The 27,347-nt window shown below is 41.4% G+C and overlaps 1 long non-coding RNA gene across 1 annotated transcript in view; it reads left to right on the top strand.

Annotated features, from left to right (window-relative positions):
* Positions 1-22,992, top strand: part of LOC142107390 (uncharacterized) — a 97,597-nt gene extending 74,605 nt beyond the window's left edge. Inside the window, exons 2-3 of the long non-coding RNA XR_012679957.1 lie at positions 19,502-19,558; positions 21,036-22,992. This is a non-coding gene — a long non-coding RNA (uncharacterized LOC142107390). The remainder of the gene's footprint in view (positions 1-19,501; positions 19,559-21,035) is intronic.
* Positions 22,993-27,347: the final 4,355 nt, after the last annotated feature.

The raw sequence follows: 27,347 nt of genomic DNA on the forward strand, positions 1-27,347 counted from the left end.
CAACTATTAATCTGCCCTCACATTTTAAATTTACCTCCCCCTCTAATGCAACATGGTTTTGCCAAGGTGCAAAGTTACTCCTTTTATTTTGCTTAACTTGAGAAACTTCTTATTTCAGTCTCCTGGACAAAACCATGTTACAATGCAAGGGGTGCAAATTAGTATTTTGTTTTGCACATAAGTTAAATACTGACTGTTTTTTCATGTAGCACACATATATCAACTTTAAATTTCAGTGTACAAATAAGCTATCAAGTATTTGTGTGCTACTTGAAAAAACAGTTAAGATCCTTTATGAATCAGGCCCTAAGTCCCTAAACATTTTATATGAGTATATTTGTTGATTAAATTTCATTATTCGCAAATCTGAGAGGTACTCTGTCTAAAATATATATTTTTTGATAAATTGATCAGAGAGGAAACTCCATCATTGAATACTGTAGATAATATTTTATTTGATATTGGATGGGCAACCATTATAAAGAATTGCAACTATAAAGAGATACACAATTGTATATTTGCAAAACAGACTACATCTATTTGCTTTACTGAACATTATAGAATATAAAGTGAAAATAAATAGGTAACATTTTTACTTTAAGTGTAAAAAAACAACGTGGGTTCATAAAAACTACATGCCTATTACTAATACAATGTCATATTTATTATACCCAGCAAGGAGTCTATATAGTTTTGCAGCTACATTTTTTTTTTTTATTGAATTACATTTTCAAACAGCTCTAATAAGGACAGGCTATAATGTGCTAGACCCATGGTCTGTGAACACTATCAGACTCCTTTATAATTGAAGTTCATCCCTTGCTAGGATTCGTGTTAATGGGTCCCTGAGACCGGCTGACTGGCTCGGAAATAGATAAATCAGGGCAAGCATAGGCCTGGAGAGCTAGCGAGAGATCCTATTCTCAGTCAGCACTACACACAGCTGGGACGCGACAGTCATGCTCAAGTATAATTCCTATTTTAAAAAAAAAGTAGAAGGGGGGAAAATAGAGACAAGGCAGAGAAAGATGATGGTGCTGAAGGAGATTCCAAGTGCACCTACTGAATATAGTAACTGCTAATTAGAGACAGAAGTGCCTTGTATAGGAGTGTGTCCTTCATAGTAATATGTTACTGCAGTGGAATGTCCGCATAGTGCTGCAGTGTGTTAACTCTTTCCATGGCAACCAGTTGTAAATAGGTATCCACTTATTATTATTGCCCGTGATCTGTAAGGCGCCACAGTGCTCCGCGGCGTTGGACGGCGGGGAAACCATGGCGCATATAAAACAGGGACATACAAAGTGGACAGCATAGCTACAGACATGAAAACAAAGGGTAGGGATGGCCCTGCAGGTGAGGGAGCTTACAATCTAATCTTACAATTTACCTCTTTTAAGGGTTAAAACACCCCATCATAATGTAGCAAAATTTGAATCTCGTAAGATTATCCTCTTGTCACGCTGTCATTTTCGAAGGGCTAATTATCACCTTAATTAAAGATAAGGGAATTGATACATTGTAATTTCAATTTCATGAGAATTTTACCGTCTACTAGATACAATTACGGGAAACTACGCAGTTCTTTGTAACCATATGAAATGGGAGCTTTACCAACATAGCCTTACTGTGATCTGCCTCACCTGCCTGATATTCTTATTAACCTTGGTTTCACCTCCTGCTGCCCCATTTCTGTCACTCAGATCATATATTTTACTATTCCCATAGCCCCTCTTACCTCATTTATATTCATCCGCTTGTTCTCACTCCCACCCACCTGTAGCCAAGACAGACTATTTGTATTACTCCTTGCATGCATCCTGTTCTGTAATGGGGATTTTCCGGCTGGTCCAGTAGCCTCTTGTGTTTCTTTCTCTTTGTCTTGCATTTCCCTATTTGCTCATTGTGGAAACCTTCTTGTGTGGTACAAGCTTGTGTCTGCCTCTTCCATAGCCTCCTTTCCCCTTTTTTTTTTTTAGTTTTTAAGATCTATTTTAGGTGAGGGGATAGTTACATGGCGGGTGGGTAGTTGGCTTGTTGGAGGCCATATTAGTAGTTTACTGGAAGATGGGTGAGTTGTTAGTTTGTTGGAGGCCGCATGTCAGGCAGGAGAGTGAGCTGTTGAGTTTGTTTATTGAGGAGTATTTTGTTTGGAGAAAAATTAAGGAAGTGTGAGTTTTCAACCTATAGTTTTTCCACTATCTTGACCTTGATGAGTGCAAACTGTTAATACGTCACATCATACCTGTAGCCATCATCATAGGAAATCAGTCCCCATACCACACGCAATGTCATCTCATCTATGTCTGTCATTCAGAGCTATTTTTCCAATATTATTGATAGACACCCATATGAGCACACTTATGAGGGGGGGGTTTCCTTTTCCCAGAAACCACACACACTCGAAACACAACAGTTATATGGGTTGTAAGTAGGAAAAGGTTGCTATAAACCTCACAGTTAGTGCCTGCATTAAATAAACAAATCTTGGGACTCATTTTTGTGGGACTTGGGCTTCAACAAAATGTCTGCCGTTATTGTTCTTACTTATTTTTTTAACTCTAGTGTATTTTGCTTTAGCGCTAATGTTTTTCTGTGACTAGAAAAAAAGAAAATGCAGACAGTAAGTTACCAGTAGGACTCTATTAATTGGATGTGATGTATTAAGTTTGTAGGCATGTATAAATATACCATATTAAAAGTATTATATTAAATTGGTAAGATGGTCAAAATTGATCATTTAAAGGAGGTTACTATTAATGTGGGTTCTTTACATTAATGCCTCATTGATTTATTTTGTTTTTTATTTATGGGTAAGGATCAGATTGCAGGATACAGGTGAGGAGGGAGGCCAATTAGTATCCATTGTTCTCAACATGACTAGTTCAGAAATTTTGTCTCATCCCCACTCCCCTTCCAACCCCATGATACAGCACCCAATGGTTAATAAGGATAGACCCAGGGGTTTGCCCAGGGAGGGGAAAACACTGTGTAAATTAGACCCTAGATATAAGGAGCCACTCTGGAGAGGGGGGGGGGGGGGGGTGGATATATATTCATTCTGGGACTGGAAGCTGCAGGGTGGCTGGTTTTAGAGTTGCCGTTCTCTATCACTGAAATACATCTGCAGATCCACAGGTCATCAAGTCTGGACAGCCAGGTGACTGTAACTCCTTAAGCTAGTGGGGTAAGGGACAGATAATGTGGTAAACCTGCCTGGTATTTATTTACTGTGTGTACATAATATTCTTGTGTTGTTTTTATTACAATAAATGTACTTTTCTAACTGCATTTGCCCGAGTGACCAATAAGACCCTTAGAAGGTACTGGGTAAGCTTCCCTGTGGGCGACCAGCCAGAGTGAAGTGTGTAGAATTGCACCAGAAAACCCGGTATCTTCACAGTATTGTATTGTATACATGTATTGTATACATACTATACATGTATAGATGATAAAACTAATAACACTTATTTTTTATAAAAATTAACAATAAAGAAAAAGAAATCAATATAATTTAAGGAAAATTTAAAAAAAAACTGTGCCTAGTTTCTGTAACATAAAAAAAATGTGGCATAGCGCAAAATTTTATGGCTGCTGCTGTGCATCTCGATTTGTTCAAATGCGCCTAGATTTACTCTACAAGGCGGTACAGAGTAACCGCAAAAGCGATGGTTTCACATTGAGGAGCAAGATCATTGAAGTGAACGGCAGAGTTGGTCCATTTTTAGGGGTGTTCCTTGAATTGCTGGTGGGTTCATGGAGGGACCTACAAGCATCTCCACTCCACAATTGGCACTTGGTTTTTGTACAGTCTCTGAGGTGGCAGAAATGAGTCTCTCAATATTGAACGCTAATAGGTATTTGGTTTTACTGGCGATACTCACTACTACAATGTAGTTTAGCACTTTGTTGTGCAAGAATGGAATAGTATTGTTAGAAAGGTATGCTGACTGAGGCTAGCCACTGACTCTCCTTAAAGCAAAACCCCAACAATAGGCAGATAGCTATTTTCCTAATTATTACCATTATGCAATTTGACACTTTTTCAGCTGCCTGGAAATGCACAATTGTTGGTCTTATCGGTTGCTTGCTAAAGATCGCACAGACTGATAAATAAAATGCATTTCATGACCTTTGACCTCTGCCTGTCCATACAGACAGAGGTCAAATGGCTTTTTCAGCAAAGTCTTTTTTGCATCAACATGTAGCTTCACTATATTCCTAACTGCTTTAATTCTTCTTTGTAAATGAAGCCCTGCAGCCCTGTCTAGAGCACCATGGCTTTGACCTCTGAGCATCGCATGCCTATTTATTAGAACATACTGAAGTAAAGATGAATTAGTCTAAGGTTACAGCACATGTGTGAAAGCCTTTACACTATTTCCTGTACAGTATGCATTTGTATGACTTTACATCAATCACAGGAGCCAACTTTTCATCATGATTAAAATAACAAAATAGCCCCCTCAATATACTGTTATGGTCACCAGTGCGGCATAAATACATAGAACAGGTAGACGAGGTCTTCACCTTTAGCAGCCGCCTTTCCCGTAGAGACTGGTTATGCTCACAGGTACTCAGATGCCCCCAGGTCTTATGCTCAGAGTAGTATGTGTTTATGCTGACACGGTAGCGCACAGGTATAGGCAGTTGCACACGGAGTAGCGACAGGCCAGATATCAGCGGACTGGGCAGGGCACCAGAGAATGTCGGGTATAGGCAGAAAGATCAAGGTCACAGGCACAGGTTCATGATCCAGGGACAGGCGTAAGATCAGGGTCACTAGCAGAGGTTCAGAATCCGGGTTCAGGCAATAGATCAGGGTCAGAAGCACAGGTTCAGAGTCCAGGAACAGGCAAAGTTCATACACGGGTAATCAATCTCAGATTAACCACCAAACACAGGAACAAATAGCAGGCAGCAGTACTGGAGACAGGATGCTATAACCAGCAGTGAGGCCCAGATCTCACTGCCTTAAATAGTACTAAGAGCCAATCAGGACAGAGGAGGATAGGGCTGACAATCAGCCTCAAGAGGCAGCTAATTAATTACTAGCTAAAACTAGCATAGGTAATAACATAACCAGGAAGCATGTATAAAAATATAATGAACCAGTTTAAATCATATGAGAGCTCCCCCTGGTGTTGGAGGATGTCCCTACACCCTCTAACATCTATGCCACAAGGATAATAATAAAGCACAGAAACTAAAGCAACTAGTGCACGCAGCTCGTGACATATACCCTACCAGGCTGAGTATAGATTTTTATGTTATAAAACATGGGATTTTTTTCTAATAACACAGTTTTTATTAAAATAATATTATTGTAAAGGATAACATATGCACATATATACATATACACATCCCAGGAAATACACACGGTGAAATCAATGACCAGGGTTGCCATATGAAATTGTGGGGTCAAGTTCAAATGTAACTACTCAACCAGGGGCGGAACTCTGCATTGCAAAGTTTGGGTAGGGGCCTGGCAGTGTCACTGTATCCTCCCAGACACCCATCTGCTCTGTTCTACAAAAAGCAGAGAAGGGGCCTCTTCTGAGCATGCGCGACTTGACCTCCTTCAGAAGAGGACTCCGCTCTGTTATGTAGCATCGGTGGATTGTGTATTGCACCCTAGGGCTGCAGCAGGTTTCCTGCAGGAGTCTCAGAGGGGGGCATCAGAATTGCTGGAGGCCCCCTCATCCCCGGGTCCCATCGCAGCCGCATTTCCTGCACCCACGCTAGTCTTACCACTGGGCGCAACTGCTTCCTCAGTCTTTCATGGCCATCTCTTTTTTCCATGCCTTTCTTTGGGCCTGGTTTATGGTTGTAAGTACATCCGCTTGCGGTGCATAAAAATGTCCTCTGCTGCACTGGGCCTATGCAAAATAATTTAGAGTTGCAAGAATCTTGATCCCTGCAGTCCCTGATCCTGGAGATGCATATCGGGGTGTGCATGTGTACGTTCAGTACAGTAATAAGATGCGGCCTAGTTAGACTTGACTGCAACTCGAAATCCACCCCTTAGGAGATCTATTGTTTGTGCTGAGAATATAAGGACAGTTTCAGCACATAATATCTTTACTGTTAACAAAAGAATACATATATATTTTATATTTATTTATTTCAAATATCTGCGTTAAATATACGCCAGTCATCATCTCCAGCTTAATGCATACCTGGCTACATCTTCAATGTTCAACATCCTGGGGGTGTTGGATGTTGAACATTCTCCACGCCGCAATTTTCGGCTTATAGCATCGGGACCATTTCCTGTGAATCGCATCAAGATCTCCTAGAGAGTAGGCAACCATGACTTAATGATAATGTCTGGCATTTCAAAGTGACATAGGTTCAATGCATAAATATTCCCCCCACCCCAAATAATCAGATCTCTAGGTCTTCAAGACACTGTCCTATAATGGTTCTCATCCTACCTATATAATCACTCTTTCAGTGTCCATTGCTCTCGATCCACCTCTACTCAGTTTCCCTTATTAGTTTATATACCCATTGCTCAGTCCTAGGTCCTCTGCTGTTCTCTATCACTTATCTTGGAAGACTAATAAGCTCCTTTGGATTTCAGTATCATCTATATGTGGATGATTTTATCTATCCTCTCTGGATCTCTTGCCATCTGTGTCTCGCGTTACTGACTGTCTTTCTGCCACTTCATCTTGGATGTCCTCTCAACAACTCAGACTCAACCTTTCAAAACAGAGTTAATAATATTCCCCCCAACCAACAAAAGTTACCTACCTGTCATTTCTATTTCTGTTGACAACCTGACCATATATCCCACCCCTCAAGCTCGCTGCCTAGGTGTGATCTCTGACTCACAACTATCCTTTGCTCTCCACATTAAAATTCCCAGCAACCCCTGCCAGTCATTGGCTGATTGGGCATGCTGGTGGAACTACAAGCCGAAGCATGCACTGGCAGCTTTGGGACACGTAGTTCCGCATTAGTATATTATAGAAGGAACTATATCTCCAATCTCATCTCTACCTACACTCCTACCCGCCCCCTCTGCTCTGCCTCTGACCGCCGCCTCACTACTTCACTGATCATCTCCTCTCACTCTCGTCTTCAGGACTATGCCCTGGCTGCTCCCCAGCTGTGGAATGATCTTCCACGTTCCATCAGGTTAGCATCTACTCTCAAAGGCTTCAAGCGTGCCCTTAAGACTCATTTCTTCATTCAAGTCTATCAGTCCTCATACCTTTCTTGTCCTGGCTCTCTCCCCTAGTTAGTACCACCCTTTATGTGTCTCCCCCTCCCTTTAGGTTGTTAGCTCTCATGACCAGGGCCCTCTTTCCTTGTGTGCTCCTTCTACTGTTCCTTCACCCTCTGTACCTCTTGGCCTGCTTCCCTAGCCCTGTTTTCCCTGTTTTATTAATCTTCGGCCTTCCTCTTGCTGATTTCTACCATCCCTTTCACTATCTGTCAGATATAATCTGATTTGCTTTACCCTGTCACCTGTGTTTGTATATATTTGTGTATCATGTTGTGTCTTGGTTCTGTTTTCTGTATATGTAATGTACGGCGCTACGGACCCTTTGTGGCGCCTTATAAGTCAAAGATAATAATAATAATACCAAACCCCTCATTTACATTTTTATTACACTCCTAAAGCCAAAAAGAATCTCCCTTCCTGCAGTAGTCAACACTAAACAAGCATTACAGATGGACACACAAATCCCGGAGCCTCAACAAGAAAGAATGAACTCTGGAGGGGTCAATATACATTAGCCAATCAGTGCAGTTATCCCAGAAATGGTTTTAATAACTAATTTTCTGTATGCAGAAACAATTTTTTTAAAAATAATCTTTTAACTATTATAATACATGGTAAACTAGATGGCTGTCTTTTTTTCTTTTGAAATTTATTGTAATTTCTACAATGTACGCAATGATCACAGATGGCTAATAATGTTTATCCTGACCTATAAGTGTGTGTAATAATTATTTTCCCCATAGAACATGGCTGTCTACGCAAGTTGCAAAACGAAAAAAAGGTTGTACAAAACAAGCTGTATAAAGCGTTGTAGGTCACAGCAGGATTCAAGGTCGACTAGTAGTTAGTTTACTATGAACGACTCTTATAGACTCCAGTGAATCATCTCTTTTATTCATGTTCGGAAAGAGAAGCCTATTTAACATTTCTTCATTCGCATCCACTTGTTTGGTCTGTTTCATCTTGAGATAATAACCACAATATGAAAAAAATATGCTTATAAACAAAAAATGAATGGTTTAAAAGTGTTTTTGTTTTTGTTTTTTATTATGGAAAACATTCTATATACCATATACAATATTCTACATACAAAATCAATAACAATACCAAACTATAGCTATTCAAACTATAAAGTTCTATCGTATGGATAACCTTCTATAGACATACAAAATAAATAACAGCGCAAAACTGTGGCTATTCAATCTAATATATTTGTATTTAAAGGACATTGCAGCTGATAGACTGTTTCTTTTCATAAAACCAGATGATGGAAGCAGCCTCTCTATGCTTTTTTTTTCCCTGAAAAAAAGTGGTATTTTTATACAATACAATACAATGTCTAGCCCCATTTATTTTCTCAGAAATGTATCAAGTCGGGAACTAAAAAGAAGTTCTAACATAAGTGTCTGAAATAAATATCCAAATAGCCACATTATTGATGTCATAGAGAGTTCCATTATTCTCGTCGAGTACCGCACCTGTGTTGTTCTATACCAGCCCCAACCCAGTGAGATTGTGGGTGCCACGCACAGAGTGTGTAACCTATGCAGCCCGTGGCTACTCTCTTAAAAGAAGGAAAGGGAGGCTAACCATTAACAGTCTGGTAGCCCAGTCTGAGGACAATGACAGCTGGGGATAGACCTGGAAAACTGTAACAAAAGTGTCCAAAGGTGAGGTCAGGGAGGACAGAAACCTCCCATTGAATGGAAGGGCGCTTGTAAACTCCGGCGAGGCGGACCTCTTGGCAAATGCCAGTGTTGCCAGATTGACAGTACTGGCTTGGTGGAATTGCAGTGCTGTGCTGAATTTAAGTAAAAGTATTTAAGCAACCAATCAGGAAATGTATTAGAGCTTTTAATCTTACATTGTATATTATGTTACATAGTAGAAATGGTTACACGTTAGATGTACAAATTTAGTTTCTCACAGAAGCAGGTTTATATATATATTATTGTGATGGGACACAAGGGAAGCATCTAGCCCCTCACATAGGGAGTCACCCCTTTCTATCAATTGGCAGCTAGGCCACTTACGGACTGTAGTATCATAACTCCCAAATGCACAATCCTTCTACTGTTGAGGTTCCCTCCTCAGCCAGTGACTGTGGTCATTAGTTGTGGTTAAAGCTCTTCCTCTCTCCAACTGGCCACTGTAGCAGACTTGGGTTACGCTCTGACAAATGCAGGACTCCCTTGGGTTCCTCTCTGGTAAAATCCAGTACTCACGGGACAGACCTCTTGTCCATCTCCAACTAGTTCTTTGCCTTAGACCTTCTGCCACTTGCAGGATGCACACAGCTCTACACTGAGCTGTCTACTGAGCTGCAGATGGTGTGGCCACACCCCTTTTTAATTCTGATGGGGAGGGTACCAGACTCCCGGGCATGAACAGGGATAAGAAGGGAAAGCTTTCCTGGAAGAGAAAAGAAGTCCGGTACGACTGATTTTTTGTGCGTTGAGAGATAAGATACCAACACATTTTAATATGAAGAAAATCATCTTTTATGGGATTAACAATTAACAATGTACCAGCAATTAATATTGATTTGATCTAACTGGAGTAGGAATCTCCTAGACTAGATGTATAAGAAAGTCAATTAATCTAAATGCTTTGATAAGGCCAACTTTAGGCTGAATATTCATGAATCATAGTGAATTTCGCAATATCAGTGGGGTTCACAAATGAAAAAAGGAAAATAACCTTCCCTGAGTCCAGAGCAGGCCCTGGTTTCACAGGACTGCCGCTGTTCAAAAACGAAAGGATACCCCCTTCCCCAAATATCTGATTTGCTCGACTTAATATAATAGGGAGACCAACAGCAGGAAGTCTACAATATCAAATCCAACCCCTATGGAGAGAGGGCAGAAATAGCCATGTGCTGACAACATATAGGCTGTTCCCAATCCACCCAGGGCTGTGGAGGCCAGGGTGATGAATGAGATTGGATGCCCTGGAGTAGCAATCGGGGCCTTGCTTGTGTGGTCGTGCAGTGGTGATTGCCGCGTGAGTCCAGGACAGCAGGGGTGTAGTGGAAAACAACTAATTAGTGCCCTCTGCCTGAAATAGGCCAGTGCTGAATCAGATAAGTTTGACTGGTGTGCCTGCCGGGTCGGCTAGCGCACGCGGACACAGTTTGGAAGCGGATCCATTCTGTGCTCCCATATACTTAAATACTCTCTCCCGTGACAGAGGTCCCCCAGCTGGGTCCGGTGTGCTGTGTTGGCTCCGCAACTTATGCTGACTTCTCTCTGTAAACTCCTGCAGTGGTGTGGGGTGCTGTCTGTGGCTGCCGGTTCTCTCTTTTGCCGCCGGTCCGTCCCACGGATGACATATTACCCAGGATTGGTAGTGACTGCGTGCCAAGCCACAGGGTGGCCGGAGGAGTCCTGTTGCCGCTCTTTAACTCTGGATGCCTGCGGAAACACAGGTATGGCCACTTTCATTGAAACATCCATCTACCTAAAAATTACAAATTCTATCCTGACTCGAGGGTATGTGGTGCTCTCTGGGCTATTTGAAGCTGCTGAAAAATACAATATACTGATACGAATGTCCTGACGCGGCGCAGCTGAAGAGCTCTCAATACACAATAAAGATACAGGCTCTTTTGAATTCTTAAAGCTCACTACCTTGTATTTATCACTGGGAGCCCGCGCTTCACTCATGTTGGGAGGTGAATCCACCTGAATCCACCCTGCTGTGGCTTTGCAAGTTTTACAGATATAGCCCAACTCAAAGCTAATGCTGTGAGACACAGACTGTTGAATCACCTCAGGCTTGTTGCTAGGGCATATACGAGAATATAAGCTAACTATTCTTTGGCATCGCTACAGGGTGCTTTACTACTTAGTCTCTAACATCATGGGCAAACATAGCTAGTCCACATCAGCAGAAAGGCCGGAGTGTTTTGCTCGTTCCTCCACTACTACTGGTAGCTCGGAAGACGCTCTGCCTTCTTCCGCCCCGTGCTCCTCGCTGGTTGATACAGAGGTCATATTAGAACAGGTCTTGCAGGCCATTTGGACGGCTTGGCTCCCCGCTTTTGAAAAACGTGTGACTGAAAAAATTGGGGTTTGCAGGCCGACCTCTCCCTTCTCCGGCATCACATGCAGAAAATCAGGGAGAGAGTTGGGGAGGTGGAGACTCACATATCTACAGTGAAGGATGCCTCTGCACCAGTGAGGGTCCAGTTTGAGGGCCTGGAGTTACAAGTTTATCTGTTCAAGCAAAAACTCACGGATATCGAAGGGAGTCTATGCCGCAATAATATCCTCTTGGTTGGGCTGCCTGAGAAGGCGGTGGGCGCTGCCCCAGAGACCTTCCTGGAGAAATGGTTGGTTCAATTGTTTGGCATAGATTCGTTTACAACCCAATTTGCAGTAGAGCCGACCCACCGTATTACAGCCCAGGCACCTACACCTGGAGCTCCACCCTGCAATATCATAGGCAAACTCCTGAACTACCGTGACCTAGTTGCTGTGCTGCGTTTGAACAGGCAGAAGGGGCGCATGGATTACAATGGCCAATGAGTAGTGGTGTATCCTGATTTCGCTCTGGATGTACAAAAAAATAGGGCTCAATGTATCCCGGTTAAGAGAAGATTACAGGACTTACAGTTTCCTTACGCTATGATCTTCTTCGTCCGGCTGAGAGTGGTCTCTGAGGGCCGCACAACCTTTTTCGATACGCCCCAGTAGGCTGCTGCCTGGATTGACCGTCTGGTTGTTGGTGGACGCTGTCGGATGATACCTGTTGAGTACCCTCTGTTTCTCTCCCTTTTCCTCAGGACACTTTGGTGCCGAATCTTCCTTTGCATCATCGGTTGGAGTTGTCAGTCATAATGTAACTTCTAATGTCCATTTTCTTAGTGATGTTTAATATGTGTTGATAAGTTATACTGTTATTACAATGTCACTATAAGATGTAATTGGTTGGAAGGCCCATAGCTCTAAAGTCGATCTAGGTCTCAGTTTGCCCCCTTCCGTTTCCCTTCCTTCTTATTTCTTGCTTTTTCTTCCTGTTCCTTTCTTTCTGGCTTTCACTTTGAGATCTACCGGCCTTAATCCGCTGGTTGGTGGACGGCCTTCCTTGTGGACCTGGGATGTCTTGAGTAGTCAGCTGGTGGTCGTGTGCTGGCTTGTAGAGTATACGAAGTTAAGTGTAGTGGGATTAAGGTATACTTTAGTTTTGCGTGGAGTTTACAGGGCGGGGGAGTGGGCTTTAGTGTTAAGGTTAATCCTAATCAGCTTCGATTGTAGCTATTATGTTAATGCAAAAGTATGACCTATGTATATGTGTGATTAAAATGGTACTGGATGATGTATGCTCTGCAAGGTGTGGTTTTCAGGTTAGGGGGACCTGGGGGATCTGCTGCAACAATATGTGGATTATGTATGTATACTGCCGCATCAGATAGGGAGTTGTGACTTCTCTCCTGGAATGTGAAGGACTTAAATAATAGTGTGAACCGCTCTCTGATTATCCGGCAAATTAGGAAAAACGACCCTGACATTGTTAGCCTGCTTGAGACCCATGTACATGGGGAAAGAGTACTCTCCTGAAGAAAATCATGGGTGGGAAAGGCGTATCACTCCACTTACACCACCAACTCTCGAGGGGTCACTGTGGTGCATAGGCGTCTCGATTTCTCTCTTTAAAAATTTCAGGTGGACTCTGGTGGGAGGTATGTCCTAATGAAAGCTGTCATTAATTGGGCTCTGGTACTTCTCCTTGCGGTTTATATACCCTCACTGTACAATAGTGAGGTACTAAAGAAATGTGGTGAATTCATAGCAATGCTTTCAGTGGTGCCTATCAAATGTTTGGGGGATTTTAATAATATGATGACTAAAACTGTGGATAGATGACGGGAGCAGAGGACTGTAGTTAGCCAATCGGCCTCAGCTTTCTCCGTCTTGATAGACGATCTGGGCCTGGTGGATGTCTGGCGCCTTCGACATCCAGAAGCTGTCCAAATCTCCTGTTGCTCCATAGCATATAATACATTCCCAAGAATTGATCTAGCTCTATTATCCCACTCTCTGGTGTCGGCGGTGTGTGAAATAGAATAGCCAGAGGGATCTCCAACCACTCGCCTCTCTTCCTGTCAATTAATTTTGCTACTACTAGGGGTCAGTCCTTCTGAAAACAGAATCCTTTTTGGCTTTCCCTGATGGGCACGGGTGAAACATTGGTGACTCAGTGGGAGGAACTCTTTGCGGACTACTGTGAGACAGCACGGCCTCCGTAAGTCTGGGATGCCTTGAAGGCTTTTTTGAGGGGTGCACTGATTACCGGAGTGGCAGAAATCAAAAAGTCGTTTAGACATAAAGAAAAGGAATTGGAGAATACCTGTAAATTACTAGAAGGGCAATATATAAGTAGTAGAACCGAATCTACAAAGCGAGCATGGCATTTAGCACAGAGAGAGTTGGTCGACTATGTTTTTGATAAATCTGAAAGTAAGCTTCTCTCCTCAAAACATGTGCAATATGCTCAGGGTGACAGAAGTGGGAGATTTTTGGCATATCTTGCCATGGTGGAGAAGGCTGATGCGACCGTAACGGTCATTTGCGATGATAGTGGGGTTAAGCGGTTTCTGATGCCAGATATTGTTGAGGTCTTTTACAGTAATTATACTAATACATACAAGTCCCAGGTTCAGTACGACTTGGCTGTCTTGCAGGCATACTTGGATATAGCCTCTCTCCCGCTTTCTGTCTCTGGCAGGTTAAATTAGATTAGGATGGTAGTACAGATAAAAAAATTTGTATATACTCCAGCAATCACCCATATATATTCCACCTTTCATCTTTCGTAGTACTGACCAATACTTGGTCTCTCTAGTTTGGGTAGGGGGAGAACTAAGGTCAAGCTTAGCTCGCTGTGAAGGTCTAGATTCTTTGGTGGCCTTGCGCTTCTTGACCTGAAATTATATTATATTGCCAATCAGTTAGCCCACCTCAAAACATGAGTCTCTGATGTTACCTATTCAATAGTTCCTTTTATTGTATTTTGGTATGGTACCTACCTGTTTTAGATATACGAAGGGATGCATAACGAAATGATGTGATCAGGATGTTACTATGGCAATGAACTCTCAAATCCTGACATCCAATCGTGAATTGTTTTTGTGATCACGTGACAGGAGAATCGGCGCTGCAGTTTAATCCATCCTTATTCATAGTGTATGAATGAGAATGTGGAGATACTTACCTTTTAATTATATCTATGTCTGTGTATCAATATTGACACTCATCTGTTTTAGACATACAAATAGATATATAACGTAATGACGCGATCTAGACATTACCATGGCAACAAACCTCAAGATCGTGACATCCAATCATGAGTTGTGCTTTGGTCATGTGACCGGAGAATCGGTGTTGTAGTTTAAATTTATCCTTATTCATAGTTTATGAATAAAAATGAGGAAACACGTATTTTCTAGTTATGTTCATGTTTATGTATTAATATTGTTGAACTACTGTTTATCAATAGAATCGATTTAGTTATGCTTTTCTTGCCAGCTTCCTGATTGGCCGGCTGGAGTATAAAGATCGGGGCCGGATACATGGATTAGCTATTACCTTGATAAAGACCCAAGAGTTCAGGTCGAAACGCGTCAGTAGTGAGGAGTGGAGTGTATACAAGTCATTCCATGTCATTGGATAAGGGAAAAGCCGGCTGTTTCTAACCCGGGACTGACAACATCTTATACTCTGACTTTCCCATATAATTTTGGTAGGAGTGAACTTGCTTTCAGCTGAAAAGAATTCACTTTTTTGTTATAAGTATTGATATGTTTTTATGTTTTTATGTTTTATTTTTTGAAATAAATTGCCTGTAAGGTATTATGCCAGAGACTGGCATGTTCATTGTTTTTTATATCACTGTATATTATCCATGAGGACATAAGAAGACTTTGAAAGAACGGGAATATATTTGAGGATTTACAAGTGTTCAGACATAAGTCTTTAAGTAAGTGCACTGGAAAGGGCGAAAGTCCTGTCAATACAATTTTCCCACTATTCACGTGGTTTATAATTTCTATAATTCCATTATTTCACCCATATCCACTAATTATATTTTTATGGGTATTATGTAGTGGGAATGAAATATGTCCTTTTAGATATACTACACATATATTTGTCAATTTTTTTCTTATATGATGATCGCATGGCTATGTGGAAGTACAACAGAATTGTGAATGAGTATTGAAATATCGGCAAACTACAAGAACCATCAATAACTTTGGTGTCTCCTAATCCATCTGGTTTTTATCAATACATCTCACCAATTTTGCAATCTTTCCATTACAAAAGAATTTGATGACTTTTAGATATAAGAACATACACTTTGTCTATTAGTGTGGGTTTGCGCCTATTGGTATAATTTTTTTGAGTGTGTACCGTATGCTTAAGTTTGCTGGTCTCCGGGTAAAATGTCAAATGTTCAATGTCAAATGTCACATACTCTGTAACACACATGCATTGCCTAGTTGCGCCATTATGGCTCATGGGTAAACTATGCAGACCCTCCGCTTGAATGGATATATATGCATGGGCATATTTGGTTCATGCTCCTTAACGTGTTTAGCACATATGATGTAATTTTGCGATGTACTTACATAGACTATTCTCCTGACTCTGATTGAGTTATACTTGCAATTGCTTTTCTTTGTATGTTTTGTATTTTCTCTTGCATGTTTGTGTTTTTGAAATACCAATTAAAATAAGTGAATTGAAAAAAAACGTTAATAAAGCCAGGAGCAGGGGTGGACCTACATTTTTTCATGGGAGGGGAAGGGGGGGTTACTGTCCCCTTTTTCTTAGCTATCAGGTGCGTCCTGTATATACAATATATACATGTCCCTGTCAGCAGAGACCTGGCAGAGTATGCTGCCCGCTCTGACTGGGTTTAAATAACAATCAGAGCGGCCGTGCAGGGTTCTCTAAGGTGGTGTTTCAAAAACAAATGCTCCCTTATCTCTACACCTGTTAAACCTCAACCGCCCCCCCCCCCTCTACTCTCCCACACAGGAAAGTACCAGAAACACCAAAACCATCTGCACAGCCAAATGACTATTGATCAGTACCAAGGACACAACATAAAACAAAGAAATGTAAGCCCCCCGTAATTAACCAATATCAAGTTGTTCTGCTCTCTCTCCCATCCCACCCCTTCCCTTGGAAAACAGTACCCACGAAATCTGTAAAGGCAGCATCCACCACACCAACACAAGACAAGCGTAGACATCCAAGGTGATCCCCCAAAAGGATCCCCTCTACCCCTATTGGGCAGGATTCTCTGTCTGCTTCTCAGACAATGGGGACATGTATATAGTTTGCGGCTGCAGGCAGCCCGCACCTGCTAGGTGTGTAGTATGATATAATGATACTGACTACCCCGACAGTATTATGTTAGGGTTAGGGGTTAGGGGCTAACCTTAACCCCTAACCCTACACCTAACACCTAACCCTAACCCCTAACCATAACATAATACTTACATGAGATGAATGTCAACCGGGTCCCTGCATCGCCACTTTAAGAGGAGTCGCGCTTTGAAGTGACGTAATTTTCAACAGTCGCCAACACATCGGGTCATGAAATGACAGCATCTGGGTAATGATAAGTCGATCTTTCTTTCAGGTCGTGGTATCAGTGTTCGGATTTCATTCTAATCATTCTAATCACTGTCAAGGTAGTCAGTATCGTTAAGCTGACTACCACCGCATGCTAGCGGGGTTTACCCAATTTCCCCAGTGTGGGAAAACATTGTCAAGAGACGTCCCGGGGTGCGGCGTGCCTGACCACTTTTAGAAACTCTTTACATTATAGACATCTCAAAACATGCCATTTTTGGAAGTCTCATTAAACAGTAGTTTACTTTTTGCTGTGACTTGAAACATATCTCCACAAGCATATCTAGTAAATACTATTGTTTAATTTGTGCAGAATGCAATGTAAAAGACAATGCTCATTATTTTACATTCAGACTCCCAGAGAAAATGTTCCTTATAGGATAAGGTAAACAATGAGCGTGTGATGAGCAGATTAATGTGTAACAGCTGCCTGCAAGTTGCTAGTGTTTTAGGGAGATACAGTGTGAGTGACACCTACACGCTAGCAGCGAACGTGAAGCAATTAGTCCTGAGCTGAACATGTCTGTTATGTCACGTGGTGTTATTGGGAAAACTGTTATTATTTAAAGCACTGACTGATCCCAGGCTCTTGACTAGAACACAAGACGCTGCTATTCCAGATAGCCCTTGGGAATTCAGAGGCTTGGGGTACTTTATAATAAGGCCTATTACCAGAGGTGAGGTGGATGGTGCTAGAAGCGAGCTGGCGGTGGGGTTAAATAATTGATTTCATTGAAGACCAACAGCCTTATGATCTGGCTCCCTGGAGACGGCTACCGCGGCTAGCTGATAATTAGGGAAAATGATTTCCTACTTGGACAGCCTTCAGTAGAGCTCCAGACTCCCATACTTAGTCCGCTCTTCTCACGGTGTGAGGCAGAGGGAAGAATCTGACACAATGACAGCACATCTCAATAGATAGAGACATCGATATCAGGAAGCAGGACATCCCATGACACTGGGCAATGAATATAATTATAAATGACTTGTGGATTTCCCTGTTAAACAGATTTATCACAGATAGGATGTAGTTTGTGCTTCTGCAGCAGTTACTGAACTATATGTGCGAGTAGGTCCTATTAGCCACATCTGAAGAGCCATTTGACTAATAACATATCTTTGCAGCAGACTTACGTAAAACATGGCTCTCCAGTTGTGGAACTACAATTACCAGTTTGTTTTCCCCATGTTTGATTCTAGATGGTCTTTCTGGATATCCTGCCAACTGTATTAGCCACAGCAAGCATGTAAAGGGAAAATTATTTGTTTCCATGCATATCTATTCATCTCAAACAGTCAATTTTGGCAGAACTTTCAAATTTTTTGGGGACCGAAAAGGAGAGAGCGTGTTAAATTGGAGTTGTGTTCTACTTCTACAAAACATGTGTATGGTTGGTTGGTTGGACTGGGGGCATGGTCGCGCAGATGGGCTTGAAGCTGGGTGGTTCACGGGTGTGATAAAACGAGTTTGATATCACCTTAACCAGCCTGTCCCTCATTTCTCATAAAATGTGTAGCATAACAACAATTACATTTTATAGTCCTGTTAATGTTCCCCAGCTCACCAGAGTGCAAGTGCAGTGTCTAATTACATGTGGATCAGTGGACATTGTAGTCATGCCTGTATAGTAGACTTTTTCACTATATGTTACTCATTGTAAAAATGTATAGTTTATTGTATATTGTTGATATTGCAGTGATGCTGTTATACATTGTTCTTAAATTGAAAACAGGTGGATTATGGGTAAGGATCAGGTGGGGTAAAGTTCCAAGATACAGGTGAGGGGTCTGTAGCAGCATTCATTCTCCCCTGCTTTCTCTACAGGAAGTCCTGATCAGCTGGAAGCTAGTTCTGGCTGAAAAAGCTTGTAAGGGGTTAACACTGGGAGTGCCATTTAATCAGCTTGGACTTACTCCTTAATTAACCCAAGTATGTCCCAATTGTCTCAGATTGTATTTCACCAGACTTCCTGGTGTCTGGTGGAATACAATGAGAAGGGAGACAGTCCTGTAACAGCCCATCTTTGACAGACAGCCACTCTCAGAGGATCCCACTATCTAAGGCCACTGGAGCATGGAAAACCTTCAGGTAGAGAGGAAGAGTAAGAGCGAGAGATTCTGGTTGTTTTCTTTTTTATCTTAACCTTGGAAGAACTCCAGCATTGAAGTCTAGGCTTCTGCTGGACTGAGCATCCTATTGGTACATATGCAGCTCAGAAGAACTCCATGGGTCTTGTTACTTGGTGGGCCTGATCTAATAGGGAGACCAAGGGCTTGACTCCTACCACACTGGTATAGGAGGAAATGGACGGCATTCTGCAAGTCAGGAAGCTCCTTAAGTTTGTGAGATAAGAGACAGATAATGGGGAAAATCTGTCTGGCATTTATGTACTGTGTGTATCTAGTATTCTAGTGATTGTTTTTATTACAATTAATGTACTTTTGTACTTTTCTAACTGCTTCTGCCTGAGTGACTATAAGAATCCCTAGAAAGTATTGGGTAGGCTTCTCTGGCATAGTAAGGCACCCCTGGGTGGCCAACCAGTGTGAATTAGGTATAATGGATGATGATGAAACACAAACAATATCTCAATAATCTCTAGCGCTCCTCTACCCGCAGCCTAAATTGTAACAATCTGGTCCACACCAGGAAAACACAAAGGAAATTACAAACAAAGTAAGTACCAGAATTATTTTATTATTGCCAAGTGCATGATACCAGTGCCCTATTACTATTATATATACTTTGTTTGAAGTTATAAAGTGAGGTAATGATCATTTTTGAATAGTATATACATTCTAAAAAATGTCACCAAGGCAGCTGTGCATTGCTCAGCTCCCGAAAGATACTGGCCGGCAGGGGTAGGACTCTTCTTACTTCTTGCCAAGCCAGCCCTGGGATCCTGCCCACAAGCTTGAGCCGCGCCGGCTCAGGACACGTGAACTAGAACTGTAAGCCCCGACTTCCAGATTATACAAAAAGAAAAAAATATCAAGGTTTAAAATAGAAAAATAAAATGAAAAGTTAGATAAAAAGAAAAAAAAAAGAAAAAAGAAAAAAACTAAGCTTTATTTTAATAATAAAGCATTTTTTGCATGTGGGCACTCCCTGAAAACACCATACAGAGACAGCATTAGAAAAAAGAGGACAGCAGCGGTACTTGTACCACTGCTGTCCTTGGTAAATAGACTTCTCCGGTGATGGCTACCTGCCTGCGATAGCATATCTCCCAACCGTCCCGATTTAGGTGGGATAGTCCTGATTTGAGGACTCTGTCCCACCATCCTGATCGGGACAGCTCTGTCCTGATTGGTAGGAAATTACGCAGGTATTGTCTGTTCTCTGCTCCTCTGCTTGGCAAGGGAGTTAGAGGGGAGGAAAGAACAGGGCAGCCTAGCACTTTAAAAGCACCAAGCATGCCCTCGTGTGTCGCCAGCCCCTTTGTGATGTGACCGCGCCTCCATCTTGCCATAGTCACGCCCCCTGTCCCGAGGCTACCTACCTAAATGTTGAGAGGTATGCAAAAGCCTTTATCAGCTGGGGTCTTTGGTAAATAGGGAGGACTCCTAAATCCTGTGAAAAATCCCATTTTAATAAATAGACCCCTTAGTGTAGCCCACCCATTGTCAGCTAGTATGGGTTTTTCCATTCTGCAGGTAACCCATTAAAGGAGTTTATTGTTGTAAGTGTCGACACAGCTACTTTTAGCTAGAAGTGTTCATGATACACCCTGTGTTTGCTAAAAAAAAATACCATGTGTGTTGTTGACGCCTTTATCATAATGATCTGTTGATTCCTATATTTAAAAGTATTCAAGCTGTGGACGTGACTCGCTGAATTCAATGCACAGACGGTTAATAAACCACACACGGTGTGCCATAGTAACGCCCCCCCCTTGCATGAAATACGGCAGGAGAAGCAACTTGTGCTGTATAATGTGGTGAAAAGTGTATTATTTATAACAGGCTGAATGAGCCTACAACATTCTATAAAGAGGTGTAAGAGTGGAAATGCTTCTTTTTTGTGAGAAAATGCTAAAAATAATTGTCTATCATTCTCACCTCTCCCGGAGACAATTTATAAGCTTGATTTACTGCTGACTTTTGAGAAAATAAACTTGTTTTGCTTTTTCTTTTTTCATTTCCATTCACAGAGCCGAAGCCAACTGTCCCTGAGGATTACACAGAACACTAAACAGATCAAATTTGGGGTGGAGAAAGGTATTTCAATGTTAACAAGCTAATGTTACCTCAGACATGTTTCTACTGGGATGGAAATCAACGTTAAACTCCAAGTTTGAGCCTGCCCAGGTGCACAATATTCATTTTCCCCAAGCTACAAAAAAAATAAAAAATATATGACAGTTATAGATCCCTGGGGGGCTTTTCATAATCATCTCACATCTCTCCTTGTACTCATTTCATGAAAAACCAAACTTTGGGGGTTTTTTTGCTTTCGGTTCCCATGATGCTGCTGGTTAAAATTGGAAATGATGGATGATTTGTAGGCACATGGAAGGACTGTATTTAAGTAGCATTCCAGTTTTTAATTTGAGAAAATCTCCGTCTTCTGAAAAGTGAAGCGAATTACCTGAAGGTATCTATAGTGAAGTAACCAGACATACTTTCTCCCTCATCTTCTCATCCCATCACCACCTCAACTATCTTCATAAACTCTTGTTTGGAATGTTTTTATTAGGTAGGATAAGGTTCCAAAGACAGGTTTAGAAAGTGGTGCCTAAAATATCTACTTGAAACACTTCCCAAAACAGTTACTAGCAGGAGTTTGTTACCGCAAACCCTGGACTACGGGTTGCCTCTCTCGGGAACTGTTGTTCTGTGGTTTTCTGATATGCACACTTGTCTGCTAGGAATCAACCATAGAACAAAACCTAATTTTAGATTACACAGCTGTCAGCATATAGTGATTATTGACACTGTACTATTTATATGTACATTTGCTGAGTATCTGTATAATTCCTCTTTATTTCATATAAATACTCAACATCCCTAGCCATAAACTGTAGGTTTTATATTGGACCTACATGTAGTGGTCTGATATTTTGGTAACAGAATATTATGACATCCCTCTTAAATGAAGTCTGCTCAGAGAATGACAACCATTCCTTGAATGCATTGTTGTTCAAAATGCAGGAAAATAGTATTGTTTGGGCATGGTAACAAGGGCCACTATCTGCCCAGGGCTTCAAAGACCTCATTCAAGTTTTATTTATTCATATTTATGGTATTTTTTTTTCATTAATAACACTGCTGCCATTTAGGTTAGGTACTAGGCAGAGTAGCTGGTAAGTGACCTACAAATCATGTTGTCAATTAAAACGGAATTCCTCCAACTAGTAAAATTTTAAGGGTACTACAATGGGAACCCTGCAGGTCACCTCCTCCACTGGATACTACAATGGAAGCCCTGCCTCTTTCACTGGGCACTACAATGAGACCACTGCAGTTCACTTTCTGTATTAGGTACTATAATGGGATCCCTGCAATTCACTTCCTGCCCTAGTTACTACAATGGAATCCTTGCTGTTGACCTCTTGTACTGGGTACTACAATGGAATCCCTGCTATTCACCTCTTGCACTAGGTACTACAATGGGACCCCAGCGATTCACATCTTAAACAACTGCAGCAAATTTTGACATTAGGCCAGATAGTCTGCAGCCAATGTATCAGAGAAACTTATTGTTCTAGGTGTTCTAGCTTATCTGTTAAAGGGTAAGGAGTCGCCTAAAATGCGCAATAATTAAACTAACCAGGTGGGTTAACCTAGATCAACTTGTCTTATGTTGAGAGAGTCATATAAATGTACGAGGCTTGTGACAAATATCACTGAATGCAAGTGCAACTTGTATATTTTCTTAATCATGAAAAGTTTCACTTGTTCTATTGGATGCCCTCTGTATTACCTATCCAGCGCACAACATTATTACCTACTGATCTTCTTCCACCCCTGCAGTTGTGGGATTGTCCACTTCCCATGAAGCTGAATTTGGTCATTGTGGGGACTTGACTGTTAACTAAAGAAGCTGATTGGACAAACAGTATAAGTTCAGCAAATCATCTTTCATGCCACACCCCAATAGCAGCCCTGCTCTACACCAAAATACCCTATAGGATAGGCAAAACACATGTGGACCTCCCCCCAGGGCTATGTTAAACAGCACTGGGGTTCTTCTAAGCACCCTTATCAAGGTGAGTGTCAAGGTAATACTACAAGGCCTGGCAGAAATGTACTGCTTGCCCTTGCCCACCTTGTAGCCACTCAAGTTCCAATGTAGGGGAATTGCACACTGTCTTGGGATTCCAGGAGGTCCCCCCCTAATTTGAGAGTCTCCGGACATTCTGAGAGAGTAGTCAACTACGATATACCATTGTTGGACATACTTTGTGGTTCTAGCTAGCACTGCATTTGCTCTAACCTCACACTATTAAAAGGAATGTAGCCCAAGTTCAGACTGACAGAGGAGGCCTAGAAGAACCATTGGAAACCAAAACCTACAGTTGTCACAGGGTTAATGGAAAATGAAAGTACAAGCGATTCATTCCAAGACCAACATCACCACACCTGGACTATAGAGAACAGAGGTTACTAGGATTTTAAAATCCCTCGCGTTTTTGTCTATTTTGGCAGCTGTGGGTGAATGGGTTTTTGCTTTCACATGTAAAATCCTGCTGTCGTATGAGCAAAGTGTGAGATACTTTCACTAAATGAGCTCACTTACAAGAGAGAAGAAATGTATTAGTCATCGGCTCACACATGTCTGAAATTGCTCCAGATCATTTACAATAAATTGTTTCAATCTATCACTCCTCCTTTAAGGAAGCTGAAAAAAAAGAAAATAAAAATCTACACAAGCATAAGAAAACAGAGAACTAGTCACATAGGCCCTGATGCTGAGATAGGAGCAATGCAAAAACAAGGAGCAAATTTGCACCTGGACAAACCATGTTGCAATGCAAGGGGTACAAATTGATTTCTTTTTTTGCATGCAAGGAAAAAACTGGCTGTTTTTTCATGCAGCGCACAAATGCTTGATAGCTTTATTTTTACACTGAAATTAAAGTTGATCTATAACATGCCATATCCCAACTATCCCTGCATTTTTAAATGCCCCTCCCCGCAATGCAACATGGTTTTGCCAAAGTGCAAAGTTACTGCTTTTCTTTGCTCCTCAGCATCAGACCCATAGCATCTAAAATGAACATTCTATCAGATAGGCAACTTTAAAGGGTTTTTCCACTTTTAGGTGAAGGAGGGTTTATACAAAACCCCCTTCATTGGTCCACTCACACAATCACCACAGTATAAAAAGTCCATGGCATATTTTAATATGGATAAGGACAATAGAGCAATATGGCAAATATTTTGAAAAAATAATAAAATTATTGTCCTGCTTAATCAAGCGAAAATATTTCAACAATAGCTCTCAGGTGTGTGACTATTTTTGTACTAGTGATCCTGTTCTTTAACCATAGTTTCCCAGACTCCCAGAATGTCCAGGAGATTCCCGAATTCCGGGTAGAGCAGGCAATTCTCCCGCATCCTGTCCAATAGGAGCCTCAATGATGCCATTTGCAGTGATTCACGACATTTTGGCCCCGCCTCCACTACAAAATGAGTATTTCATCACAGGGGCGGGGTCAAAATGACACGGTCTGCCCGCCCCACCCCCTTTTGAGTTTGCAGTGCAAGATGAGATATGTAAATGAGCTCTAAGGGCCCCGGAGCGCTCATTTAATGGCATGTTTCCATTTAGCAGCTGTGGAGGATATAGGGCGTCGCTCTATACATTCTATGAGATGAGATGCTATTAGGGTGAGTGCATTTACAGATTAAAATCTACCTAAGTAAAAAATAAAAATACAGATGTCCCACATGAAAAAAAATTGTCAAGTTCCCCTTATTTTCATGATTATTAAGACATAATTAATCAATAGGGCGGTCGAAAAGTGATAGTAGGCAGGACCTCAATGTGACTTTTTTCACTTAAAAAAGCAAGCATCAGCATTGTTCACTTACGTAAATACCATAGATTGTAAGCTTGTGAGCAGAGCCCTCGTACCTCTTTGTATGTATTACTCAGTATTGTTTTATTACTGCTTGTTCCCAATTGTAGAGCGCTATGGAATTTGCTGGCGCTATATAAATTAATGTTGTTGATGATGATGATGATGATATAAAGACTAATTCATTTTGGTGCAATAGGTGGAATTTGTGGACACGTGAAAATTGCAGTCTATTTTTCTCTCCAAAATTTCAATGTATCTTGACCAAATTACTCCCCAATTCAGAGGAAGTGTCTGCTCGAGTTTGGCCGAAGTGCAAGGTTTGAATAGCAGGAAAGTTGAACAAGCAACTTAATGTTTTGTATGCAACTTTGAGCCATAGGGCACTCATTAATTTCAATGGGCCCATTCATTTCAAATACATACTGGAATTCCACTTTAATGAATAGGCAATTGAAATGAAAGCTCTGCTAATAGATATATTAAAAAAGGGGGGTCCCCCCCACTTCACCTACCCAAATCCTCAATCAGCCCCAGCAGCAGACATACTGGGCTGGATTCCACTATAAAGGGGAGATCATAAGCATAGGGGCCCCTCTCTCATAAGCATAGGGACCCCTCTCGTACTGAGAACCAGATAATCAACACAGAGCTTGTGCCTCTAAGGGGGGTAAGAGACACAGAAAACAGTGTGCCCCCTCCCAGTGACTACTGGTCCTGTACTGAAAAGTGCTGGGCTCTTCCAACCCCCCGTTGGGGTTTGGGGGGGGTGGGGGGGTAAGAAAAAAATTGTGACAACTGTGCATAATGATGCATAAGGGAAATTGGAGAAAAAATATAATGTACCACTATATTACACTATTCCATTTATTCCATTACAGGGGCACCATCTCTCATTTATTTTATTATTTACTCCCTAAAGTGTTTTGTTCTGTTACTTTTTAATTTAATAACATAGCTTAGTGATTTGTTATTTCCTTTTGCTATGTACCCAATATGTCTGCATTTGGAAATAAACATGTGGTCCATGTATCAAGCAACAAGACGATCTATGCGTTGCCAAGAAAGTACTTTAATATTTCAAAAATCACAATAGCAGCATTTACAGAACAGATTTCAATTAATATCTGCCAATTATAGAATGAATAATGTCTTCAAAATATCAGATATGTGGAGGAAGTTAGGAGCAAGCAGAAAAAAATGAACATATTTATGGAGATTTATGAATACATATTTTATTTTTAATATTATATATGTTGGTCTATGCAAAACGCTAAGCAGTTTTCTGACTATTAATAAAGACACAGCAATCTCCTTCTACTGTTCAGCTTTTTTTGTGTGCTTTCTTTTTACCCTGATGCCCCTGTTCCTCCCCACTAGTGCTCCGGTGGTGTGGCTCTGCAAATGTCTGTCATTTGTTTTAGTACAGAGGAATTCATTACTTTAGTGAGGACCTCTGCTGGTCAGTTTCTGCAACTACCGGACTCTCCCACTGAAGTACTAATGTTGGGATTTTGACTGTAAGCTCCAATGGGGCAGGGACTGATGTGAGCGAGTTCTCTGTACAGCGCTGCGGAATCAGTGGCGCTATATAAATAGATGATGATGATGATAGATGATAACGGAGGAGAGGACAAAGCTAACACATGCATAACATCTTTAATTGTGAAATTGGGTGTCTGTTCAACTTGCTCACTATAGGGTTGATGCTGAGTTAGATGCATGTTGGGCGTCATTTAATCTAAAAAAAAAAGGTGCCCGTAAAAATAGTATATTTGCGCCCATATGATTAGCCGAAGCATCTCAAGATGCATCCAGCTCTGCCCCTGTAGAATATACGGCAGGTTTACATCCACATATACATACACACAACCAGATCATAAGCACAAGAAAATGTTTGTAAATATTTGTTTTGATAGCAAAAAACACATTCGCTATCAGGCTTGTTATAATACAGCGGATATAGTATTCCTTCTCCCGTACAAATAAAAGTAGCAAAAAAATTAGTTTGAAAATAGGACCACAAAATCCTATAATATATGCAAAAATGCAGAAAGAAACTATCCGCTTCAGAGTTGAATTCGCAATCAGCCAATCAGAAGCAGCGAGCTAGTGCTGGTGAATGACATCATCGTCAGAGTGAATTTACACCAGTCCTCCAGCAGGTGCAAAAGATACGTCTCCTGACAAACTGATCTGCGCTCCTATCTGGTGCGCAAATAACCAGCTGCATTTGCAATAACAAGGCCGTATTGTTCTCGGCCTATGTTAGACCGCCCCCATTTCTAGTCACAAGGAGGCGTAAGCGTTAGATGTACGCCCTCTACATGTGTGCATATACTTGTACTCTCGTTGTGGGCACACACAGTGCAAATGTTACGGAGTTTACACTAAGCAAATGGGCGTACAATAAACCCATGGTTGATGCAAATCCAACAA

This window comes from Mixophyes fleayi, chromosome 11 (assembly GCF_038048845.1).
Source record: "Mixophyes fleayi isolate aMixFle1 chromosome 11, aMixFle1.hap1, whole genome shotgun sequence".
Lineage (NCBI taxonomy): Eukaryota > Metazoa > Chordata > Amphibia > Anura > Limnodynastidae > Mixophyes > Mixophyes fleayi.